This window comes from Neolamprologus multifasciatus, chromosome 11 (genome assembly GCF_963576455.1).
Source record: "Neolamprologus multifasciatus chromosome 11, fNeoMul1.2, whole genome shotgun sequence".
Lineage (NCBI taxonomy): Eukaryota > Metazoa > Chordata > Actinopteri > Cichliformes > Cichlidae > Neolamprologus > Neolamprologus multifasciatus.
In genome coordinates, this window is record NC_140449.1 from 31,479,931 (window position 1) to 31,494,371 (window position 14,441).

The 14,441-nt window shown below is 39.4% G+C and overlaps 8 non-coding genes across 8 annotated transcripts; 7 read left to right on the plus strand and 1 right to left on the minus strand.

Moving 5' to 3' along the window:
* Positions 1-9,822: 9,822 nt before the first annotated feature.
* On the plus strand, positions 9,823-9,895 carry trnav-aac (transfer RNA valine (anticodon AAC)). Its single transcript has one exon. It is a non-coding gene; the product is annotated as a tRNA-Val (tRNA).
* A 1,284-nt stretch (positions 9,896-11,179) lies between these two features.
* On the plus strand, positions 11,180-11,252 carry trnav-aac (transfer RNA valine (anticodon AAC)). Its single transcript has one exon. It is a non-coding gene; the product is annotated as a tRNA-Val (tRNA).
* A 599-nt stretch (positions 11,253-11,851) lies between these two features.
* On the plus strand, positions 11,852-11,924 carry trnav-cac (transfer RNA valine (anticodon CAC)). The gene has a single exon. It is a non-coding gene; the product is annotated as a tRNA-Val (tRNA).
* Positions 11,925-12,621: 697 nt separating this feature from the next.
* Positions 12,622-12,693, plus strand: trnad-guc (transfer RNA aspartic acid (anticodon GUC)). Its single transcript has one exon. It is a non-coding gene; the product is annotated as a tRNA-Asp (tRNA).
* Positions 12,694-13,275: 582 nt separating this feature from the next.
* On the plus strand, positions 13,276-13,348 carry trnav-aac (transfer RNA valine (anticodon AAC)). The gene has a single exon. It is a non-coding gene; the product is annotated as a tRNA-Val (tRNA).
* Positions 13,349-13,601: 253 nt separating this feature from the next.
* trnav-cac (transfer RNA valine (anticodon CAC)) lies at positions 13,602-13,674 on the plus strand. Its single transcript has one exon. It is a non-coding gene; the product is annotated as a tRNA-Val (tRNA).
* Positions 13,675-14,142: 468 nt separating this feature from the next.
* Positions 14,143-14,214, minus strand: trnaq-uug (transfer RNA glutamine (anticodon UUG)). Its single transcript has one exon. It is a non-coding gene; the product is annotated as a tRNA-Gln (tRNA).
* A 151-nt stretch (positions 14,215-14,365) lies between these two features.
* Positions 14,366-14,437, plus strand: trnad-guc (transfer RNA aspartic acid (anticodon GUC)). Its single transcript has one exon. It is a non-coding gene; the product is annotated as a tRNA-Asp (tRNA).
* The last annotated feature ends 4 nt before the right edge of the window (positions 14,438-14,441 follow it).

Here is a 14,441-nt window from a genome sequence, read left to right on the forward strand (position 1 = left end):
AGCAGGCTTTGAAGAGTGATGCTCAGCCCTGGAGTACATGGCCCAATTTAATTTGCATTCATATCTTTTTTCTTTTCTTTTGAACAAAAAAATGTAATGCTGCAGTTAAAGGAGAGATGAAAAACAGTACTGTCTGTTTTGTACATGTTATTAACCATAGTAAACCGAATTCAGTCGTTAAAAGCAAGCATTTTAAAAGCTGTTTAAAGTAATTTTTAAAAGTTATGTAATAGAAGGAAGACTGCTGTACTCATAAATATACAGACTGCTGTTTAGTTATGTATTCCAATGATTTGACAAATAGATGGATATATAAAACTTCATTAATCCCTCGGTTTGGTTCTTCCGGCAAATTCAGTAAATTTTCAGAAGCTTAGCATTAATCCATTAAATACAATGCTGTTGTTGGGCATCTCTGTTCTGCCTAATCGCATTTTATGTATGTTGCTGGAGAGTGGCTAAAAACATTACACCTTATAATTTACTATTAATTTAAAGATCACAAATAGATCTTTCAAACTACATATAACCATTTAGCATTTGTACATGTATATTATCATCATCTTAATATGTCTTTCTTCTCCTCCACCATTTCTCTTTTGGTTCCCTTATTTATTTCCAATATTGTGGCAAATGCTTCACGTTAGCAGATTGGATATGAGACTGTCCCATCTACGGGTAGCTGACAACGAGCCAGCTAGCAAACAACAGCTGCTTACGTTGCCACATCAAAGAGGGTGTCATGATCCTGGGTCTTTTGACCCAGCGTTTTAAGTTTGAGTTTATTTTGTTCATTAGGTTATTTAAGTTCATTTGTTTATTAGATTCCCCTTGTGTATCCAACCCCTGTTAAGTCTCCCTTGTCCTTCATGTGCTTCATGTCTGTGTTTCTTATGTTGTCATGTTTGCGTTTCATTATGTTTCCCCATTTTATTTTGAAAGAGGTCCTGTGTTCCTGCATTTTGTTTTACTCTTCCCCTGTGGCGTTGTTATGTTCATGTTGTGTCTACTGTGCCTTTCTGTTCCATGTTTCAGGTCCCTATGTTCTGTCTCCCCAGTCTGTTAAGTTTACATGTCTTGAGTTCCGTCAGTGTGTTTCCTGTTTTACTTTCATAGTCTGTCCTATGTTAATGTTTCTAGTTTTGCTTCCCTTGTCTCGTCCTGCCTAATTACTCCCAGCTGTGCTCTCCTCCTGTGGCTCATTCCCCCTCGTTATCCCTCAGTGTATTTAAGCCCCATGTTTCTCTTTGTCAGTGTTGCGTCCTCCCTCATAGCTGTGTGATTTTTCCCTGTGGCTCCTTGTGCTTTAGTTTTCCCAGTTTAGTTTTGTATTGTTTTTCGTGTCCCACTCCATGCCAGCAATAAAGCTGTGTTTTTTCAGTTTACTTTTTGTTTCTGCGAGTTTGTGTTTGGGTCCTACTCTTGCCTGCACACAGCCGTATTGTGACAGAGGGCACGGCAAATTCTGTCATGGCCCGCAGGTGCCATTTAGGATGTGATGCTGAAGCCTTACAAGCTTATAACTGAACAGTAGCAAGTAGTGGCAGATGATTAGGCAGTAAAACCTTTAAAATATTTAATGACACACAACACATTTTACTGATGACATTTGTTGGTGGTTTGGCGGGGTGTGGTTTATAGCTCAGCTGCAATGGAGCAGCAGGTTGTGGTGTCAGAAGAGGCTGACTCACACACCTGACCTCCATCCTTGAATCATGTCTTCCCTTTAAAGGATGTTGCTGGAACTGGACAACGGTGTGGCAGCTGGAAAGTTGCTCAGACAGAGAGTGTAAAAATCTATAAACAATAGAACGCAAAGCAATTTGCAACGCCGTGTGTGTGGGTACTCATTCATGTCACAGTCGTATTGAGTGTTGCTAAATGGATAATAGCTGATCACTGGACTTTAGCTCTAAATCGATGATCAAATTAGACATTAGGGAGATGTTTAGGGATGTTTAAAAGATTAAGACACTTTTCTCTGATTTGACGGTGGCCAACCATGTTTGATTTATTTATTCTTCAATGCTGGAAATAAACACACTAAATCCCATAAAAGCAACCTTACAATGTGATTACATCATGATTAGGAAAGTTAAGTTTAATAGATACATCAAACATTTCTAGTAATAAAACAAGCCAATGCATGGTGCAGCATATTTGTAGAGCAGTTTTCAAAAATAAGATTATACAAAGTGACTTATAAAACCTAAATGATTTCTTCTATAAAATATAAGGTAGATAAAGACAAAAGAGACATTTTACTACAATTATTCAAATCAAATTAGTGTTGTCTGTGCAGTGTAGTGTAAATGTATGAATAATGAAGGAAAATATGATAAAATTTTACGTCAAAATGTGAAAAGGTTACTTCTGACTAATTATTTTTGTTTTCAGATTTAAATTCCAGGTTCATTCAACTATTAAACCGCAACAGTGGCACTCCAGGTTAAATCTAGGAACAGACTACTTTTAAAAATGATATCATATATTTAAAAATATTTAAATCCAACTCAAACAAACTCAAACTAATGGCTATTAATAGGTATATGACTAAGTTATTTAACTTTCCAATCATTTAGCCATAAAAAGAGTCAAAAGAAGAAAAAATAATTCCACATGGCTTATTGCTGCTTAGTAATAAACCAAGAGATGTCACGTGGTTTCATTTATAAATAAATAAAACCTTTGAAAAAACAAAATCTAGGAGAATTTGTTTATCAATCACAAGGCACACAGTTTTAAAGACAGGCTAAAAACATATGCAGTTACTACCATCAAGTTTTTTTTACTTTTAAATCATTAAATCATTGTATTAATAAAGTATCCATGTGTCATTTACTTGATCTACTAAATATATATTACAACAGAATTTCTTGACACAAACCATGTTACAAACATTTTGGTTGTTTGGTTTTCCATAACTTGTGTATCTGCAAATATACACCTTCTGTATTTTTCATATGTAAGAAACTATACTGTGGTGGGGCTTGCTAATTTCTTGTTTTTGATTTATGTATGTTTTGATTTGTTTTGCTTTACTTTTGTTTCATATGTTGTTTGTTTAATTTAAGACTAAAAAAAAATTTTTTTTTAAAGGAATGAGAGGTAAAACTTGAGGGGGTAGGGACAAATAAGTAAATACTTCTACCTACTCCTTTTCAAACAAATAATGGAATAATATTTTGTAATGATTGTGATGTTTGAAATGTTTGAAATAAAAATGAACTGAACTGAACAAACAAACCATAATTTATGATTTAGTAGTTTACCCAGTGAACCCAAGCCTCTGAATGTCCTCCTTCTTCATTAATATCTTCTGTGATCTTCCTCTTTTACTCCTCCCAGGTCCATGTTCAACATCCTTTGTTTAGTATATGCACTATCACTACACACTTCCAAATGTAGCCATGCCACTCAAATTACATCTCGAAAAATATAAAAATAAATATGTGGAGTGCACAACCCTGGACATATTTCTTCATTGCCATTTAGTACTTGTACAGCTGCTGTTATTGTTCTATATTTCTTCATATATTCTTATATATTTTCTATATTGTGTATTTTGTTGTACAGTTATTTTATTTTTAACTTCAATTTTTATATTTTATTTTATTCCTTCCTAGTTAAATTTACCCTTCATTTTAATTTTCATATTTATTTCCTATCCATAGTCTTTTTTTTTTTTTTTAGGTCACGAGCAGTTGTCTAAGCATTTCACTGCATATCGTACTGTGTATGTGACAAATAAAATTTGAATATGAAAACACTCAACCTGAGCTGTGCCTCTGTTCCTCTACACTCAGCTCTAATGATGAAAATCTTAACATCTTCAGTTCTTAACACTTAAAAATACAGAAAATATCTTTAACTTCAATTGGCTTTTAATGTTTTCACGACTGGGGCAGCAGCCGTGTGAAGTGTAGAAAGGAGGACTCAAATGCAGCACTTATTCAGATGTGAGTGTGATTTATTACAGTTTTTTCTGAATGCTTAAACCCTAACTGTGATTCTTATAGCACAATTCCTAAAACTATTAATACTTATAGCAAAACCACTCACTGAGTTTGCAAAACTAAAAGCACAAACACTGCTTTGCACTCAGTTTGCCATTTTGTAGCACACACTTTGCAAACCTGTAGCTACAATCCACTGCACAGCACTCTTTTTGCAGAACTGTAAACACAACTCACTGCTTTACACTCAATTTCCAAATGATCAACATACTCCTAGCAAAACTATACACATTTATGGACATTATTTACACTATTTTGCCAACTGTCTGGCACACTGTCACATGTGAAAACTTTTTTTAGATAATTAGTTCACTTTGCAATCAGCCTAAGCACTATAATACAGGTAAGCTCTGTGTGTGGAGTACAAAGGAGGGAGCAGGAAGAGTGAGAAGTAGAGGAGGCCGAGGAAGAGGACGTGGAGGTGAAGAAGTAGGATGAAGAGGACGACAAGAACAAGGAGGAGCAAGAGGAGGATGAGGAGGGGGGAGAGGAGGACGAGGAGGGGGGGAGAGGAAGGGTAAGAAGAGTAAGAAATAGAATTGCTGATGACATCAGAGCTACAATAGTGGACCATGTAATCAACCGTGGAATGACCCTGAGGGAAGCTGGCCGACGGGTTCAGCCTAACTCGAGCCGCTACACTGTAGCAAGCATCATAAGGACATTTTGAAATGAGAATCAGTTAGTACAGTCACTTCGCACTAAGATTTGTAGCACTGCCATATGCCAATGAGGAACACAACAATACCATAGATGTAAAGATACTGAAATTGTTACTTTACAGAATTGCTAGATGACCAGATGCTGGGGCAGAGGAAGCATGTTCACTGCAGACCAAGAAACCCATATAGTCAATATGGCGATTGCAAATAATCCTATACTTGGAAATAAACACTTGTGTTTGTTTTGATGTGTGTGAATAAACACCAGTACTTGAAGTTTGGATCCCTCTATGCTTACGGATCTATGACAAAAGTATGAGCTCAAACTGACATAGCCTACCTTGTGCACAGAGAACGCAAAAGCCAGATGTGTTTTTTTATTCATACCATCAGTGTGTAGTTGGTGCATTGTGTGCTTATTAATATGATGGCTTGTGTTAACTGTTGGATACAAAAATACCATTTTTACAAAGGTGTGGAGAGTTAAGCAAGGGTTATTCGCTTTTACAAGAAAACTACAATGTTTTGCTGATTGGGTGAAGAGTTTTCTTATTAGTGTGTAGAGTTTTGCAAAAATAGCCAATAGTTACAAAAAATGTGCTCAAGCCATCAGAAAAAACTGTAAGAATACTGAACATAAAGTGGGGATGGCAAAACAGAACTAAGGATGAACTAAACTGGGAGAAACTAAACAAAGAGTAGCAAACCTGAACATGGAGGGAGGACAGCAGGGAGAACACGCAGGGGATTCACGGAGAAATGCAGAGTACGCAGGGTGACACAGAGGATGAACACAGATGACGCGACCAGGAACAGAGGCAAACACACACTATAAATACACAGAGGGACACTGGGAAATCAGACACAGGTGGGAGACACACCTGGACCTGATTAACCTGACGAGACAGGGGAACACTAACACCAGGGACCAAGAGAGGGAGCACAAACCCAGAAACCCAGTATCTAAAATCCCAAAACACAAACCATCCCAAAACAGCCCATACATAATAATGAAAATAATAACAATAAATACACCAAACACAAAATCACTGAGTCACGGACTCAGGATCATGACAAATGTATCATTTAAACAGATAAAAAAAACAATACATCTGTAGCGTCTATCGCCGCCTTGTGAAAATGGCACAGGGTATTTTAACATCTCATTAATTCCCTTGAAATATTCACGCATATTAACTCACAACTTTAAAATCTACCAAACTCTTTGCAGTAAATACTGACGTCTGCCAATTTTCACTCACTTTGGCTGCAGGGTCAAACTATTTTAATATGCAAAATCTTACATTTCTGAAGTTTATTTAAGTTTATTTACTTTTTTGGTTTAAAAGAAAAAAACCCGAACGGACAAATTACTTTTGAGCAGCTTCAATTGTCTTTAAATATTTTGTCACACTAAATCGTAAAAAAATAAATAAATAAAAATGTTTAACTTTAGCTCTTTACAGCTTTATGCAAAAGGATTCCAAAATACAAACTCCTGCTGAGAGCACACACTGTACTTGCCACTATTTGCATATGCAAAACCTGACCTTACTACAATTTATATTTTGTGGTGTGTCTAATGTTATGTAACAGTATCAATCTTTGCACAGTGTTGCCTTTAAATTATTTATGTTTAAACAGCTTCAATACGTTTGCAGAAACACACCAGATTTCATTGATGACAGATGTGTTTTGTAGTTGATATTGTTAATACATCTGTGGGTATGTGAAATATTTGATATGCTACACGCACGTTTTGATTCAAACTGGTCATTTGTATGTCAAATGACATCTGGATGCTACACACACTGAATGTTTTTGTAATTTGGAAAAAGAACACATTTAAATTGTCTTTTAATAAATTAACATTTTTATTTTTGAATATATAGGTCTTTTAACTTGTAAATCACCAAACATTGTTAACCACGTTTCAGCATTTTTCTGTCAGTCAGTCAGACTAGAAATTAATTTTAGATGTAAGCGCAACATAATTAATTTCAGCTAACAAAACACAATAAAGCATGTGTCATCTGTGTATGGGCTGTTGGTTTATGATGCAGATGATTACATTTTAATATAATTATGTGATGAATTGTGAGAATGCAATGAACAATGTAAATATTACACGTTTTTGATGGGTTTTTTTAAGTAAAAATGGTTGAAAATAGTAATAAAAACACATATCAGTAAATATTTATTTTTTTCTGAGATGTTATTAAAATTGCAAATGGTATTTTAACCATCTCATATATTCTTTGAATTTATAAAACTATATTCACACCTCCAGTTGATTACTCTTGAGATTGTAACCCTTTGAAATAAGGTCTTGCTAAATTTGTGGAGCAGACAATGAGGCAATAAGTAATAATCGTGCAATCTACAATCAAATGATCTGTAACAATTTCAACAAGGGAAATAAAGATATAGTCACAAATGCAGTAGTGATTTGTCAATGCAGTCAAGACACAGACTCCAGCCTGTTCTGGCTAATATACACTGCTCTTCCCATTATTTTCATATTCAAAGTATGTCCTAGCTAAAATTTAAATTTTCTGGTTCATGATGTAACATGATTTATCAGTCACTGTTAAATGTTGCAATTTTATTATTGACGTTTGAAAGAGTTAATTTCTGTGTGTTTGTTGAAAAATATATCAGATATGAATTATTATCATTATTATTATTAATTATTTTAATCAAGGTCTTTTTATTGAAAGAGACTATTATACAATCACAACAACAAATTCAACATACAAGCAGAGGGGCATACTGCTTATAAACTGCCAGAATTAAAGGGGAAAAAGAAAGGGGAGGGGGGTAGGCAGGGTGACAAAAAATGTGACATTTATAGATGCGCACAATTGTACAGAGGCAGCTATTGTCCATCTTTCCATTTGTCAATAAATGTCAGAAACAGTTGCCAGGTAGTGTAGATGTTTGACAGAGCATCTCATCTTCTCCAGTTTAAGATACTGCATACCGTCTGTGATCCATTTTGAACATGAAGGAAGCGAGGAGTCTTTCCAATGTAACAGAACAAGTCTACTAGCTAACAGATTACAAAAGCTATCATTTTCAACTTATATTTGTTCCCCTGTGGGAAGGTACCAAATAGACCAATAAAGGGACATGGATCAAGTGGCTTTCCTAAAATGTTTTGAAAGAGTAGAGAAAACTAATTGCCGAAACTGATGAAGCATTGAACATGTCCAGACTATATGTAGAAGGGTGGCTGGAGCCTACTTACAATTATCACAGGTAGGATCCAAATCTGGTTCTAAGTCTGGACAATTTGGTCTTTGACCAGTGTAGTCGATGTACAATTTTAAACTGAATAACAGTATGACTCTGGCAAATTGAAGATGAATAAATCCTTATTACAATTTTCAGCCAGTCATACCCTGAGATTTCAACATTTAAATCCTTTTCCCACTTTACTTTCAGATGATTAAGAGTGGTTGAGCTGTGTTGGATTAGTTTATTATAAATGTTACCAATAATTTGGTGCTGATCAAATGCAACTTTAAAAATATCCTCTAGCATTGAGACAGGTGGACGAGAGGGGAAGCAATTTGTATGCGAGGATACAAAGTTTCGTAATTGTACATATCTTTAAAAAAAATTGATTTGGGTATGGAAAACCTGTTTACCAGCTGCTCGAAAGAGGCAAATTTGTTGCTTATATAAAGGTCTTGTAATAACATAATACCATTTTTACACCAAACCTGAAAGCCTCCACCTGACAAGGAGGGAGCAAGCATATGGTTTCTAGTAATTGGTGTAAAAAGAGAAAGACGATCTTAACATGAAATTTCCCACTCGTGGGACTAATAAAGGTATCTTATCTTATCTTAACTGATTCCAAAAACGAATTGAGTTTATCACAACTGGATTAGAAGTATAATGAGAGACTGACCTAGCTGAAGGGAGTTTGCCACACAGCAATGCTCACAGAGACACCTGTCCACAGGATAAGTTCTCTAGCCAGCATGGAACAACTAAATGATCAATGACATGCATCCAGTGGAGCAGTAGCCTTGGCAACAGGTTCATTTTAATTATATTAATCCTCCCGCAGAGGAAGAGGGATAATAAGTTCAAGCAATGGATGACCATTTTCAGAGTATCCAACATTGGTTGGTAGTTTGCTTTATAGAGATCTTTGTAACAGCTGGAGATCCAGATTCTGAGGTAATTAAACTTCTTATTATTGATTTTGAATGGTATTAGATTAAATGGGATATTTTTTGCAGCTGAGTAGATTGAGGTGAATTCATTTTTCTAAGGATTTATTCTGTTGCCAGACATTGAACCAAACCTTTGCAGAGTGCTTAGTAGTTTTGAGGTGTTTAGGGTGGGGTCAATTATAAAAAGCAACAGATCATCTGAGTAAAGTGAAACTTTGTATTTCTGGCCTCCTCTGACAACTCCCGTGATACTGGTATCTTGCCATATCGCTGATGCTAAGGGCGATGACAAACAAAAGTGGAGATAGGGGGAAATCTTGCCTACTGCCCATATGGAGTTTAACTCATGATATGAATCTGAAAAGCCACATTTTCTCAAAATATAGAAAAGGTAGTCCCACTCCACCCGATCAAAGGCCTTGACAGCATCAAGTGACAGTAGGGCTTCAGGTGTACTGGTAAGCATTCTGGTAAGTTCTCTGTCAAACACCCATAAAACTGTAGTTCCTGGTAAAATGTAAGGGTTTTTTACATGTGTCCTACCTGCTGCGAATCCCACCTTGACGTGACCCCGATAGAGGGTTGCAAGTCCTCGTTAGTATAGTGGACAGTATCTCCGCCTGTCACGCGGAAGATTCCCTGATTCGATTCCCTGACGGGGAGTGAGCAGTCTCCTTCTCTGCTCTGCCTTTTACCTGGAATGACCACACACTCGTTAATCGCACGCTACGTGCATTTTTTTGCACAGAGTCCATCATTCAAAAAGACCCTGTGGAATTTCTCGAGACCACAATTTGGATTGTCAATATAACCATAAATGGGGGAATGCTTGAAAAATGACACAAATGGGAGTTCCCCCGCTTCTCACTAGTCCTACATGATCTGTCATAAAAGTCCTCAAATGTAAGAAGGCATCGAAATGCCCCTCTAATGACGAGAGAGCATGCACGCTCAGTTTCCGTAGTGTAGTGGTTATCACGTTCGCCTAACACGCGAAAGGTCCCTGGTCCGAAACCAGGCGGAAACATGCTTCTTTGTTTCCCGATACAAAAGTGTCTGCCTGCAGCCATTGCTTTCTCTTATGGGGTTGTACTGCTGTTTGGGACACAGAGGAGAGAAAGTATTTAAATCTTGTACAGGCCTCTGATGCTTGTAACCTTTGGATGCTCATGTTGCTAAAAAGTTGTCTATATCCCAAATTTCAGGAAATTTCACACAAATCAGATTGGCCAGATTACTGATTAAGACACATTCCAAAGCCAAGCGAGCCATCACTCACCGTTTCCGTAGTGATAAGTAGATCATTATCAGATGGGATCAGCCAACAGAAGAGGAGTGGAATTGACTGGGCCACTAACTTGTTCTATAAGTAATTAGACTCTCATGCTAGCGTGTGCTAATGCTAATGCGGAGCAAATGGCAAGAAAGCCAAATGAGGCTCCACTGAGACTTGAACTCAGATCACTGGATTCAAAGTCCAGAGTGCTAACCGTTACCCCATGGATCCCTCCTGCAAGCAGAAAAAAGTTCTCTGTCAAACACCCATAAAACTGTAGTTCCTGGTAAAGTGATGGGGTTTTTTACATGGCCGACGACAATTTGTGTGTCATACCTGCTGCGAATCCCACCTTGACGTGTCCCCGACAGTGCCCTACAGGTCCTCGTTAGTATAGTGGACAGTATCTCCGCGTGTCACGCGGAAGACCGGGGTTCAATTCCCCGACGGGGAGTGAGCAGTCTCCTTCTCTGCTCTGCCTTTTACCTGGAATGACCACACACCCGTTAATCGCACGCTACATGCATTTTTTTGCACAGAGTCCATCATTCAAAAAGACCCTGTGGAATTTCTCCACCACATCCTAGTCAATCTAACAATCTAGTCCTATAATGGGTTTGAAAAAACATCAATTCCACCTGTGCACTCACAAGTCAAAAATGTCTTCTAGGCAAGAGCTCCCATGAGAAGAGAAGCTAGTCCAAGAGAACTCTGCTTGTCCAGCGTTTTCTCTGCTTTACTTGCGTCCCTATTAACAAATAAGTCTCTTGGGTTTGTCTTCTGTAGGTTGTGTGCTAGCCTGACAAAGAACATCAAAGAGCTTGTCGACAAGAAGATCAGCTCCGAATTGAAGAGATGCTATCTCGAGATCACAATTTGGATTGTCAATATAACCATAAATGGGGGAATGCTTGAAAAATGACACAAATGGGAGTTCCCCGCTTCTCACTAGTCCTACAGGATCTGTCATAAAAGTCCTCAAATTTAAGAAGGCATCGAATTGCCCCTCTAATGACGAGAGGGCATGCACGCTCCGTTTCCGTAGTGTAGTGGTTATCACGTTCGCCTAACACGCGAAAGGTCCCTGGTCCGAAACCAGGCGGAAACATGCTTCTTTGTTTCCCGATACAAAAGTGTCTGCCTGCAGGCATTGCTTTATCTTATGGGGTTGTACTGCTGTTTGGGACACAGAGGAGAGAAAGTATTTAAATCTTGTACAGGGCTCTGACGCTTGTAACCTTTGGATGCTCATGTTGCTAAAAAGTTGTCTATAGCCCAAATTTCAGGAAATTTCACACAAATCAACATGTCTCCAGTCACCATATTCACTGAAGATGCAGGCACAGACTAAGCTCTTGGAAATGAGTGGCTCTAGCTGGCCTGCACAGGACTTGGGCCTATTTTCAGCCAATGCACAACGCGATCAAACGCATGGCCTCTTTAGGCAACAGTTCTGCTGCTTGAGGTTCTGGGGTTCTTAGGCCAGCATATGTCGAGCTGCGCTTGCTTCAGAGAACTCCTAAATGTCAAAAGTTTAAGTGAGCCTAACATCGAGACTATAGTTCAGATTCCTTGCTAGCGAGCGTCTGTCTCTTCTCCATGGTTCCTTCCGTTCAAGGGCATGATAGTAACATGCCATCAGATTTGTCAGATTGGTCAGATTACTGATTAAGACACATTCCAAAGCCAAGCGAGCCATCGCTCACCGTTTCCGTAGTGTAGTGGTTATCACATTCGCCTCACACGCGAAAGGTTCCCGGTCTGAAACCGGGCGGAAACATGGGTCTTTTGCTTCTTTGGTCACAAGGGAATTGATGTTCACTGTTTAGACAACTCTGCTTGTCCAGCATTTTCTCTGTTTTACTTGCGTCCCTATTGAGAAATAAGACTCCTAGTTTTGTCTTCTATCGGTTGTGTGCTAGCCAAGCAAAGGACATCAAAGAGCTTGTCAACCAGAAGCTCGGGGCCTTCAGTGGTGGCAACAGAGTTAGAAGTGAGAAGAGTACAAGGGGAATTGTTGCCTTGAGTCAAGGTGGCCAATGAAAGATACAGCAGGACGCTGAAGTGGAAAGTGCAGTACAAGAGCATGAGCGAGGTTGGGTGCGGCATGAAGACCACGCGCAGATGGGATCAGCCAACAGAAGAGGAGTGGAATTGACTGGGCCACTAACTTGTTCTATAAGTAATTAGACTCTCATGCTAGCGTGTGCTAATGCTAATGCAACTGCGGAGCAAAAGGCAAGAAAGCCAAATGAGGCTCCACTGAGACTTGAACTCAGATCACTGGATTCAAAGTCCAGAGTGCTAACCGTTACCCCATGGATCCCTCCTGCAAGCAGAAAAAAGTTCTCTGTCAAACACCCATAAAACTGTAGTTCCTGGTAAAGTGATGGGGATTTTTACATGGCCGACGACAATTTGTGTGTCATACCTGCTGCGAATCCCACCTTGACGTGTCCCCGATAGTGCCTTGCAGGTCCTCGTTAGTATAGTGGACAGTATCTCCGCCTGTCACGCGGAAGACCGGGGTTCGATTCCCCGACGGGGAGTGAGCAGTCTCCTTCTCTGCTCTGCCTTTTACCTGGAATGACCACACACCCGTTAATCGCACGCTACGTGCATTTTTTTGCACAGAGTCCATCATTCAAAAAGACCCTGTGGAATTTCTCCACCACATCCTAGTCAATCTAACAATCTAGTCCTATAATGGGTTTGAAAAAACATCAATTCCACCTGTGCACTCACAAGTCAAAAATGTCTTCTAGGCAAGAGCTCCCATGAGAAGAGAAGCTAGTCCAAGAGAACTCTGCTTGTCCAGCGTTTTCTCTGCTTTACTTGCGTCCCTATTAACAAATAAGTCTCTTGGGTTTGTCTTCTGTAGGTTGTGTGCTAGCCTGACAAAGAACATCAAAGAGCTTGTCAACAAGAAGATCAGCTCCCATTTGAAGAGATGCTATCTCGAGATCACAATTTGGATTGTCAATATAACCATAAATGGGGGAATGCTTGAAAAATGACACAAATGGGAGTTCCTCCGCTTCTCACTAGTCCTACATGATCTGTTATTAAAGTCCTCAAATGTAAGAAGGCATCGAAATGCCCCTCTAATGACGAGAGGGCATGCACGCTCCGTTTCCGTAGTGTAGTGGTTATCACATTCGCCTAACACGCGAAAGGTCCCTGGTCCGAAACCAGGCGGAAACATGCTTCTTTGTTTCCCGATACAAAAGTGTCTGCCTGCAGGCATTGCTTTATCTTATGGGGTTGTACTGCTGTTTGGGACACAGAGGAGAGAAAGTATTTAAATCTTGTACAGGCCTCTGATGCTTGTAACCTTTGGATGCTCATGTTGCTAAAAAGTTGTCTATAGCCCAAATTTCAGGAAATTTCACACAAATCAGATTGGCCAGATTACTGATTGAGACACATTCCAAAGCCAAGCAAACCATTGCGCACCGTTTCCATAGTGTAATGGTTATCATATTCGCCTCACACGCGAAAGGTCCCTGGTCCGAAACCGGGCGGAAACATGGGTCTTTTGCTTCTTTAGTCACAAGGGAATTGATGTTCACTGTTTAGACAACTCTGCTTGTCCAGCATTTTCTCTGTTTTACTTGCGTCCCTATTGAGAAATAAGACTCCTAGTTTTGTCTTCTATAGGTTGTGTGCTAGCCAGGCAAAGGACATCAAAGAGCTTGTCAAGCAGAAGCTCAGGGCCTTCAGTGGTGGCAACAGAGTTAGAAGTGAGAAGAGTGCAAGGGGAATTGTTGCCTTGAGTCACGGTGGCCAATGAAAGATACAGCAGGACGCTGAAGTGGAAAGTGCAGTACAAGAGCATGAGCGAGGTTTGGTGCGGCATGAAGACCACGCGCAGATGGGATCAGCCAACAGAAGAGGAGTGGAATTGACTGGGCCACTAACTTGTTCTTTAAGTCATTAGACTCTCATGCTAGCTTGTGCTAATGCAACTGTGGAGCAAAGGGCTAGAAAGCCAAATGAGGTTCCACTGAGACTTGAAGTCAGATCACTGGATTCAAAGTCCAGAGTGCTAACCGTTACACCATGGAACCCTTCTGCAAGCAGAAAAAAGTTCTCTGTCAAACACCCATAAAAATGTAGTTCCTGGTAAAGTGATGGGGTTTTTTACATGGCCAATGACAGTTTGCGTGTCATACCTGCTGCGAATCCCACCTTGACGTGACCCCGACAGAGGGCTGCAAGTCCTCGTTAGTATAGTGGACAGTATCTCCGCTTGTCACGCGGAAGACCGGGGTTCGATTCCCCGACGGGGAGTGAG